Here is a 12,005-nt window from a genome sequence, read left to right as displayed (position 1 = left end):
AGCTGCTTAAAAAAAAAAAACAACACGCATGGAAATCAGTAGTCCTCATGGACACAACCAACCAGTTAGAAGGCAATGACTTTGTTTATAAGAATAAAGTTAAGATCTCTGCATAAGCTCTACACAAATAACTTCAAACATTAGGAAACTGCAAACAAAAAGAACACATTGAAAGAAAACATGATCTTAGATGAGAAGACTTAACCTTGTTGTTTGTAAATTCAACGTCATCCCAACAGAAATGCCAACAGGTTTTTCTGAAATCAAGACATGTAGATTCTCAAAGTCATATGGAAAAACAAACAAGGAGGATAGCCAGGAACACTCTGAAAAGAAAGGGCAATGGGGAAGAACTTCCATATCTTTCAGATATTAAATAAAAGACAGCATACACCTCAATAATGGACAACAGATGGATCAATGGAAAAGTATAGTCTAGAAACAGACCCCATGCTACAGGAATTTCATACACGATAAAGTAGATATTATGATACTCTGGGAAAAATACAAGCTTTTCAGTAAGTGGTGTTGGGACAACTGAGTATTGAAAAAACATAAAGTTGGTTCCAAATCTCAGAACATACCTGAGTAAACACCACATAAACAACACATGAACCAAGATGTAAGTAGAAAAGATGAAATGACAAAGTGCCAGAAGGACTTAAAAACCTGAAATAGGAAATGTCTTTCTGTTTCTGACTCAAAATACAAAAGCTGTAAACAAAAAGATAAATTCGATTACATAAAATTAAAAAGACTTTCAAAGGGCAAAGTCACCACCGTAAGGAATCAAAACAATAGCGAACTGGGAAAAAATATTTTAACTCATATCACAGGCACTATATAAAGAGCTCTCAGAAATAAAGAAAACCAACAACAAGGTAGGAAAATGTGTAAAGTTCAAAACCCAATACACAAAAAATATATATAAGATGACATTTAAACAAATGAAAAGATGCTCCACCTCACTGATAAAAGAAATATAAATTAAAACTACATCAAAATATCATTTTTTACCTATCAGCAAAAATCCAAAAGTCTGACAACAGATTCTGTAGGTAAAACTCTAGGGAAATCGGTGTGTTTTCCTATTGCTTGTGTGAGTGAAAAACAGTACAAATCCTAACAGGAGGAATTTGTCGTTATCTTTTAAAAAAATTATAGACAAAAAAAAATTACAGACATACCCACTCACCCTTTGACCATACAATCCCACTTTTAGGACTCTTTGCCCCAGATACACCTGCATGAGTACGAAATGATACATATATAAGGTTTACCCTTTACAGGTGGTTTGTAAACAGCAGAGGAGTGGATTCAATCCAAGATTGTGTTAATGTGCCATAAACCATAGTATGTCAACAAAATTGAGTACTTTGTGACCATAAAAAGACTGAAGATAATCTCTATGTACTAACAAGGAGAGTGCTAGAACATACTGAGAAAAAAGTTAATATGTAGAACCATATATAAGGTATGTCACCTTTTGTGTAAACAAAACCAAAAATATTTACATACACACACATACACACACACACACACACACACACACGCACACATATAACCTGAACCTGCAAAATGAAAGGGTTAATGAACAAGACACTAACAAAAATGGCCATCTGTGAGGGAACAAAGCAAGAGCTCATTGTGCATATCTTTCTATATGCAGTTACCCCCTCCCCCATCCATGATTTCACTTTCTCTAGTTTTAGTTACCCAAGGTCAACTGTGGTGGAGAAGCCAATAATCTTCCTTCTGACGTATGGTCAGAAGGTCAGTAACAGCTACGCAGCAACGTCTACAGCCCCCACCTCGCAGGCATTTTACTATCTCACATCATCCCAAGAAGGGTGAGCACAGTACAATAAGATATGTTGGGAAAGAGAGACCACACTCCGTAACTTTTGTTATAGTATGTTGATACAATTGTTCTATTTTACTATTGGTGACCATTGTCAGTCTTTAATGTGTCTAATTTATAAATGAAACTTTATGACAGGGAAGCATCATAAAATGGAGTACATCTTAGGGTTCAGCACTATTCACAGTTTCAGGCATCCACTGGGGGTCTGGGAACGTGTCACCCACAGATACGGGGAGACTGCTGTACTTTAAATTTAATTATTTTAACTTTCAAACATAAAGAAATGTAGAGAAAATAACTTAACAAATCCCTATCTACCTTTCATCAAGATTTAATACCTACATAGTGTCATCCTTTCAGTCATTCAAATGCATTCCCTATCCCAAAAAAAGCTAAATTCAAAAATTTCTTAAACTGAAAAGAAACGAAAAGAAATAAACCTAACGTATGTCAAACTGGTGACACCATCATCCTGAGGAAGAATTTTTTTTTAGGTGCTTTAGAACAGTTTTTTTTTTTTTTTTCTTAAAGATTTTATTTATTTGACAAGAGAGAAATCACAAGTAGGCAGAGAGGCAGGCAGAGAGAGAGAAGGAAGCAGGCTCCCTGCGGAGCAGAGAGCCCGATGTGGGGCTCGATCCCAGGACCCTGGGATCATGACCTGAGCCGAAGGCAGAGGCTTTAACCCACTGAGCCACCCAGGCGCCCCTAGAACAGTTTTTTAATTACACATCCTTAGTTGGACACATTCTCAGGACAACAAAAATCATAAAGAGGTCTTAAACATCCCTCTATAGTTTTTGGTATTTATAATAATAGTATGTATTGGTATGTCAAAACTTTATTCTTGTAAGTTAAAAAGTAAAGACTTTCTGTAGAACATAAAGGACTTACAATGATAAAACTGAAGAAACTGAAAGCACAGGGAAATGTCAATCAAAACTTTAAAAAAATATATTGTATTTATTTGATAGAGCACAAGCAGAGGGAGCAGCAGGGGGAGAGGGAGAAGCAGGCTCTCTGCCCATGGTACTCCATCCCAGGACCCTGGGATCATGACCTGAGCTGAAGACAGACACTTAACCGACTGAGCCACCCCGGTGCCCAAAACTTTAACTTTTTAACAATACGTATTTCTTAGTTCCATCCACTGAAATTCCCTAGAAACAAGTCACCTCTGTAGCAATAACCACCCCTAATGCACAGACTATGGTCTCTAACACCACTGTCTGAGACCTCAGAAAAGTCCAAGAAGAGCCTGGGGCATCTTGTGCCACTTAGTAAGAAAACTTTTCGGGTTTACGGAGGTCCTGTCAAAACATGGCAGCAGCTAGCTGACAGGGTCTCACCATCTGAAGATCTAAGGAAGAGATGAACAATTAAAACGCACCAAATCAACGAGAACCCATGCCCGTACAATGATAAAGACAGAAAAAAACCTCATTCCTCACTATTTGAAAAGGCTACTACACAACTCCTTTCCTTGAAAATTAATGATCAGGGGAGAGAAGATTAGCAAAGATCCTGCCTTTCCCATCGGAACCATTCTTTCAGGGCAACCAGACAGCCCCTGAAGATGAGAGCAAACTCTACTTTATCCAAGAAGTGAAAGAATTACAAAAAGTATCATTTCACAAAACCTAATGAATATATGATGATAGGCAACACTTACCTGGTGCAACCATTTGGTAACAAGTCTATATACCAAAGTTACACCACACAGGTCACTTTTGGTGTCAAAAGGAGAAATGACAGGGAGCTAAATGAAATGAACTTTACTGAAATACAAGGCTGGACACTAGTCATTGAAAAAAGCGATTATAAAATAGCACTGTATCTAAACTTGGCTTTTCTAAAAAAGTATTTGTACATACACATGCACCAGAAAGACCCGTAAGGTAGAACAGTGGTCATCTTGGTAGGCAGATGCATGTGCATTTGTTGTGTTCTGCTTGCCTTTATTTTCTAACTTTCTATAATGCAGAAGTAGTATTTCTATACCAATACATTAGAAGAAAAGAAATTAAATGGGCTTTAAATGTCACCATGCTAGGGGCACCTGGGTGGCTCAGTGGGTTAAAGCTTCTGCCTTTGGCTCAGGTCATGATCTCAGGGTCCTGGGATCGAGCCCCACACTGGGCTCTCTGCTCAGCGGGGAGCCTGCTTCCCCATCCTCTCTCTGCCTGCCTCTCTGCCTACTTGTGTTCTCTGTCTGTCAAATAAATAGATAAAATCTTAAAAAATAATAAATAATAAAAAAATAAATCTCACCATGCTGATCTACTAAAGGCCATCTAAGAAATGATGTATTATCCTTCCAAAATATGCTGTCTGCCCATCTCTAGCATGCAGGATCAGTGGGACGACCCGGGAACCATCTTTAATGTGGAATTCACTGCTAAAAGGATTCTCTGACAAATCAAAGATCTCCCCAGACTAATACTGTAGGCAGTCTTTAAAAGAGGTGGCCAAATGCCTCCTCGAGCACACTTGACCCCCACTTCCCCATGAGAAGACATTACCGGAGAGTTCAAAAACTCTCCAGGAGCAAAGGCAGCCTAACAGGACTTAACACAGTGCTCAAGTCCCAGGGAGAAAACACGGGACTGCATATACCTGTTGGCAGAACAATAAAGACACCTTCACACCCATTTACAAATCCACTTCTCGGGATGACTTTTCAACCAACACTCTCAATTTTAGAAGATACAGTGTGCACTCTAAAAGGGGGACTTTTTCAGGTCTCTGCGTTGTAGCTTCATACAAAACTCCGTACGAACAAGACGGGGCTGCACGCTCCGTCGTGGAGTTAGCAAGTCTTAGGAAGTGTGTGCAACGTGTGTGAAGAAGGCACCTGGGGCAGAGAACGGACACACCACGGACGTGTTCTCACCCTCACGGAGCCCGCCGTCTAGAGGGAGAAGGCAGGTACCAGACAAACCCTAAGTGCTGTGAAGGAGAACAGGGTGCCTTGAGATCAGAAGACAGGCGTCTAATTCATGCAGGCGGCAGTGACAGTTTGGTTAGGACTGCGGGGTGAGTGGCAGGGAGGCAGGCAGGAGGCAGATGGGGATTCCAGGCAGGCAGACTGGTGCCCATGGTGCCGGGGCAGGAAACAGCTGGGAACGGGCACAGGCCCGGAGAGGCCGGGACAACGCTGAGAAGGGGAGCAACCCGGCAAGGGACCGTGCTGGGGCCGTGATATGCAAGAGCTGAGGTTCCATCTGAAGCGTGATGGAAGCGGTTGTCCATCTGAAGTGGGAGAGGGATCAGATCGAATGTGCACGTAAGATCACCACAGACGTGGGCTGGAGGCTCGGGAAGGGACACGGGGGACGAGCAGGTCAGGGAGGCCCTCCAGGGAAGACACCAGGGTGGGTTAGACAGGGCTAGCAGCGTAGGAGCCGTAGCCTGAGGACCGATCCAGCCGAAGTCTATTCCTGGAACCCAGTCCCAGCCGCCGAGGGACGTGCTGTCTACAACTGCTCTCACCAGCACAGAGCTGAGCGGCTACCACACAGAACGGCTGGCCCGCAAAGCCTGAAATACCGCTGACCCTTGAACAACGCGGGTTTGAACCATAGAAGTTCACTAATACACGAGGTCTTTTTTTTTTTACAAGAGTCCCGAAAATGTATTTTCTCTTCCTTATTATTTTTCTTAATAACATTTTTTCTTCTCTAGCTTAATCTACTGTAAGAATACAGCATATAATACACATACAAAATATATGTCAATCATCTATGGCCTCCCATCAATAGCAGGCTATTAATCCAGTTTGGGGGGAGTCAAAAGTGATTGGTGGATTCTCGGCGGTGTGTTTTGATGCCCCTAACCCCATGCTGCTCAAGGGTCAACTGTACCTACTGTCTGGCCCTCTCCAGAGTCTGCTGACCACTGGGCCAGGGGATGGCAGTGTAGAGAGAAGTGGGCAGGTTCACCATATACAAGCGGGCCTTTATTATTCGCGGATTCCATACTTGCGAACTCGCCAGCTCACGAGAACTTACTTGTAATCCCACAAGCGGTAGTCAGAGGCACTTTCAGTCATTCCCAGACACGCCCGATGCACCTGTTCCCAGCGGAGGCCGCATGAGGCCACGCTCTGCCTTCTGGGTTGTTTTGTACTACAGGCAAGTAATACTTTCCACTGTCTCGTTAGCACCATGTTGCTTGCAATTTTTTTTGGTGGCTTTTGTTGGGGATTTAAAATGACCCCCAAGCACAGAGCTGAAGGACTGTCCAGTGTTTTTCAATGCAAAAAGGCTATGATATGCCTTACGGAGAAAATACTTGTGCTGGTAAGCTTCATTCAAGCACGAGCTAACAGTCCTCCAGCCTGTGAGCTCAATGTTAATGAATTAACGATATGTATTAAAGAAGGTGTCCTTACACAGAAGCACACATAGACAAGGTTATGTATTGATCGGCTGACGAAAATATGACCAGAGGCTTACAGGAAGCTAACCTAGGAGCATTGTTTCAGTATTTGCTAATTCAGTGTTTGTGGCAGCTTTATAGAATATAACTCTGGCGAGAAACAAGAATGGCTATATTTGGGAGGCAAAAATCAATACAATTTGGGGATGGATTAAATGTGAAGTAAAATGAAGTCAAGAATGACTCCCAGCTTTCTGATGTCAACCACTGGACGGAAGATGATCCCATTTATGGAAATAAGGAATTCTGGAAAAGGCATATATTTCAGAGGACTGACCCAAAGGTTTTCTTTGTACACGTTAAACGTGATACCTGTGGGACATCCGAGCAGCGATGGCAAATAGATTGTTGGCTCTATGACTCTGGAACTCAAAATACACATCCAGGGAGAGACAGAAGTTTGGGAACTCCTGACACACACAGATGGTATCGAGAGCCCCTGGGAATGAGGAGGGCCGAGCCCCTAGAGCTGTGAGAAACTCTTCTTTCCTGAATGAAGGGGTGGGTGAACTTCAGGCATTAGGTGCCTCGATTTGTTTAATATAAAAGTACTTTGGGGAGGAACGTAATCTTGGTGGCACATATCTAGAACACGATAAATGTTCATGCCCCCTGACTTACTCATTCTACTCTGGAGAATCTATCCTAAATTTCGGACACACCTTGTTACGCTGAGTAACGCTGAGAAACATCTCATGATAGTAAAACCAGAAATAACCTTAACATTTAGGGAACGTTATGCTGACAACACTACTGATGTTTCCCTCTGTAATTTCTTCTACAGATTCTAAGCTTAGAAATTTCAACTTCTCCAGAGGTTTAATAAACATCCACTTCTATTTCTTTTAAGCTTTAAACAAAATAAACAAGCAAAAAACAAAAAACCAAAACAAAAAATGGATTCTTTCCCCTGACCTACTGAAACGCACACAGCTTCGGGGCCAGGGTCTTGGCCTATTTTGTCCACCGTGGGGCACCCAGCACCGAGAACGGCATCTGGCATGTTGGACGTGCTCTACGGACTTCTGCTGAATTTAACGTTTTAATTACGTAGCATCGATGCCGGTATAATGATGTGAGGTGAGAACACCCGTTGGGAGTGTTCAAACTGCTACCGTGTGGTCCCGCTCCCATTTGTTCAATCGGGATTCCTTTCGCCCACTGCCTCGTGGCACCTCCTTCGTCATCTCTTAGATGCTCACAGACAACAGGGCCTTAAATCTGGCTCACGCATTCCGCCCCACGGATGGGTCTGTCAAGCTTCGTGCCAAATCTGATGCTTTATGGCTTCTTTTCACGCACGGAAGAGCTAGCCCCTCGCTCCTCTCCTCTTTCAGGCCTGCACCACCTCGTCTTTCAAGAAGACCCACAGAAGTCAGCTTCTCTCCCCGCTCCACGGGGAGTCTGCTTTTCCCTCTGACCTTCTTCCCTTTCACGCTCCCTTCTCACTGTCTCTCTCTCAGATAAATACATAAAATCTTTAAAAAAGAAAAAAAAAAGAAGTGAGCTTCTCCAATTTTAAGACCGTTATATAGGTTTTGATTGGAACGAAGAACATCTATCTACATTTGGCAAAAAACCAAAGAGCACATTCCATATTTTAGGCCCTCATTGAGGATTGGGGCTCTAGCCTGGCGGTCAGGGGCACCAGCTCCAGATCCGGACGGCCTGGGGTCGGGGTCAGCGCCGCCACTCTCAAGCCGTGGAGCCATCCTGGGGTTCCATGTAACTCGATAGTAGCATGTCATACGCTACAGCAAGGCTTCGAGGATTCGGGGAATTAATGCAGGTGAGACCCTACAGCAGACCAGCAGCACCAGGGCCTGACAGGCATTAGCTGTCGTTTCCATCTTTTTATAACACGTTTTTTTCCCTTAGAGGTCTCAGCAAGATTATTCTCAGATGTTTTATCTGTTTTGCTACTCAAAACTGGTTCACATCTCAGCTGCCTGTTACTCTATCCGTCCTGTGGGCCAGCCACCAGCCCAAGTGCTGTATCATCAGGTCAACATGATCCTGCTTGATGAAGACCAGGCAAATGGGACAGCAGAGCCTCGTGGAGGTGTGTACGACATTAACACTCTAGAAGCGTCCGCCTCTTCTCCGGGGATCGTGATCGCCTATCTCCCTGTTGCGTGGTGCACGGACCACTCCGACTCACCTGTGAGGACAAGACAAGGGCACGCTCTGACATCAGCTGGGGTACAAGCCCCTGCCTCTACCAGCTGCTGCTCAGGAGACCCGAGACACATTATCTAACATCTAACCCTCACTGTCCTCTCGCACACACAGGGAAGATCACAGAGCTCTTTATGTTAGTTAACGGAGATATATCATTATCATTATCGTGAGAATGACACCTGCCCAGGACACTCTGGGACCCCAGGGCCAAACTAGATGAGCTACAGACTGGCTGAGTTTGCTGGACCAAGAGGCAGTAGCTCAGGCTCTGGAGCAGATGGGGCTTCTCCTGAGCCAGAGGCAAGAAGGCCAGGGGCTGGGTCTGTACATTGTCCTATGGCTTCGGGAAGTCTCGGCCACAAAAGGGCAAGAAAACTAAGAATAATGCTCACGTCAGGTCTCTGACTCTCACTCCTTCAAGGGAAGCTCTAACCAAAACAGCTACCATCTTGTTTGAAACAGGTACTGATTTTTCATTCTGAATGCATTCATTCTAAAACCTGGGTTCTCAATTAGAAATGCAAATTCTCGAGCCCCACCCCAGACCTACTGAAACAGAAACTGAGGGCGGGCCCCCTGATGAGTTTTAACAAGCCCTCCAGGTGACGGATGGTGCCAGAGTCGCAGAAACGCCTCTCCCAACAGAGCCAGACACAAACCGCCCCAGACGAGGGTTCCACACGTCCCTCCACTTAGACCCTCACACCTACGAGGACGTCGGGGTGAAAACACAGCCGAAACACACAAAGTCAAAGAACAAACGGGTAGGTTAAGGAGCCTGGCCGTGGGCTGACGAGTGGGAAGTAATAAGTAGGTGGAAGCAGAGACGTGAGATGACATCAAGGAAGGCGAGGAGGAGAGTCCGCGCACCTCAAGGGCTCAGAGGAACAGAAAAGCTGTAGGATTTACTAGGCTCTCCGTCAAGTTTCGCTGTGGGAGGGACAGACACACTGGTTACGGAGCTACCTGAGCAGGCAACAGGAAATGGGTCAGTTTCATCAACTCTGCTTTATGGAGCAACCAGAGTCTGAGATCAAGGTCGAGGAGGGAAAGAAAGGAAAGCTAAACATCCAGTGAAGCAATCACCAGCCATGACTTGTATAAACAGGAAACATTTCAAGTTGCCTTCGTTGCCCCAGATTTTACAGCAAGAAGTCCCCTTATCAGCACTGCCCTTAGAATGGGGGAGGGGTAGGGCTCCAGCTGCAGAAAGTATGAAGGACCCCATACTTTCAAGGTCCCAGCCCTGTGCTCCCAAGGTCAAGAGGTGCACCCCCTCACAGAAGGCACGGAGGGGGTACGGGTTTGGGCACCACGCTCTTCTGATCAAGCTCTAGGTCCCTGGGACCTTCCCCACGGCCCCTGGGCGCAAGTTTTGGTCTTCTGAGACAAAAATGACTCTAAACTGTACCTGGAAGATTAGAATTAAAAAAAAAAAAAGCTGCTTAATGGCTGGAAGGGACTCTGAGGTCTTCTGAAACTCATTATGGTTCCACTGGTTTCTCTTCTGTGATTTTTCTGTTTTTGTTAATAAGTAGCTCATGATGATAAGCTGCAAACTTTCTCAGAGAAACAGGAGGAAGAGCTTCCTAGGAGAGGACTGGGAGCGCTGGAGCTGAGAGCAGGCAACCCTGCTTTCCTTGGGAAAGGGGGACCGTGGGAGGCATCGTGGGTTGCACAGGGGCCCAAGAGAACCCCCCGCAGCAGCCCCCTTACAGGCAGGTCTGGGGGACAAGGTGAGTGGCTCTGAGAGGCTTGCGGGAACCACGCACCCGGGACCTCCCGCTGGTAGCAGGGCCCAGGGAAGACCCCCGCCCGGTGTTCTGAGCCTTTTATGCACACTGCCCTGGGGGCCGAGAACCCCAGCTCTGCCTCCTCCCTTCTCTCCAGGCAACATCAGAGCAGTCTCTTCACTGCTCTGGGCCTCAGTTTCCCCGTGTCAAAGGCTGATACTAGCATGGGATGACCCCACCGGTACACACTGTGCCCCGGAAGGCCCTGAGATACTCTAATCTCAATGTTGAATGTGAGAGACCCCCTAAAACGAAGAGATTCTTCAGAAAAACAGGATAAATAGCATGATATTGCCAACCCCTGCAAGCTTTCCTGATGGCCACAAGGTGTCGGGAGGAGAAGTGAAAAGGAACAAATAGTACTGAACCCTTGGGTCAGGCCTGCTGAGAAGGGTTCTAGGCACATTCTCCTGTGTGACCCCAACCAGAGCCCCCGTTCCATGTCACAGTGCTCGCAACTCCCACGGCAGCACACGGCCTCCCGGCATGGCTCACCCTCTGGCTGCCTCGTTCCACTATTAGAGCCAAGCCAGGAAAAATTACCTTGTTCAAGTATCATTTTGATTATATTGGTCCCCTTCTCCTCACCATAAAATGTCTCTTGAATTAGAACCCCTTTTAAACCTTTCAACAACTGATCCCAAACACTTACCATTCTCGTCTGCTGTGCTATTTTGTGCTTACCACTCCAGCCAAGCAAAAATTACTTTGCAAATGAATTCCATTATGCACCCTGCTCATTCACCTTGTTAAGCCAGCACAAGAGATTTGACTGGTTCTGTTGTCTCTTTGTATGGGAATACCTCGCTTATCCGACATCCGCGGCAATGAGCTGATCCACAAAACCCATCTATGTACATTAATTTCCCATCTTCCAGAAGTTTAACCCTTTAGGCGGCCTTAAATCTTTTTTGAAGTCATGCTATAATTAAATGAGAGTTTCTTTACTTTAACTACTTTCTAAAGAAAACATTTCTGTAATGTATTAGAGAACCTCCCAGTCTTGGTTAAGGGAACACAATGAATATCGATTGATCTTCCCTGATGGTGCAGGTCACACTTGATGAGTAACCCTAGGCACAGCGCTGGGGCTGCAAGTCTAAGCGGTTCAGGGCTGAAGCTGAGCGCGCGTGCGAGCGTACTCGCTCTCTCTGCCTGTAACGAGCTCCCCTGAAATTTACTTTCCTGCACGAGGCTGCTCTCAGCCTGGATTCTGGGGAGGAAGTACAGTCACAGAACCCAGGAGGGTGTAACGTGCTGCCTTTCCACACAATTTCAGGAATTTACATGCTGCTTTTTGTCAGAGCTCTGTAAATTCTTCATCAGGGAGAGAGAGAGGAGGGGGGAAAAAAAAAAGCACAGACTTCCACAACCAGCAATAAACCAGGGTTTGCCGAATCTCCTTACCAGAAGACTTTTCACAGGACTGCAGGGCCACTTACCATTAAAATTTGTTCTTTAATGTCTTGTACAACCAGAAGTTCCACACAGAACCGGCATGATGGATCCCTTTGCTTATGACAAGCTCTTGGAAAAATCCTTTTTTTTTTAAAAAAAGATTTTATTTATTTATTTGACAGAGAGAGAGAGATCACAAGTAGGCAGAGAAGCAGGCAAAGAGATGGTGGGGGGAGCAGACTCCCCACTGAGCACAGAGCCCGATGCGGGGCTCAATCCCAGGACCCTGAGACCATGACCTGAGCCGTAGGCAGAGGCTTAACCCACTG

General features: G+C 45.2%; 1 protein-coding gene across 4 annotated transcripts in view; it reads right to left on the bottom strand.

Moving 5' to 3' along the window:
* The window catches only part of HIPK2 (homeodomain interacting protein kinase 2), a 173,090-nt gene that overhangs the window by 153,703 nt on the left and 7,382 nt on the right, over nucleotides 1–12,005 (bottom strand). The window lies entirely within an intron of this gene.

The sequence above is a fragment of the Meles meles genome, chromosome 10 (assembly GCF_922984935.1).
Source record: "Meles meles chromosome 10, mMelMel3.1 paternal haplotype, whole genome shotgun sequence".
NCBI lineage: Eukaryota > Metazoa > Chordata > Mammalia > Carnivora > Mustelidae > Meles > Meles meles.
The sequence above is the reverse complement of the archived record's forward strand: the minus strand, read 5'-3'. Positions and strand labels throughout refer to the sequence as shown.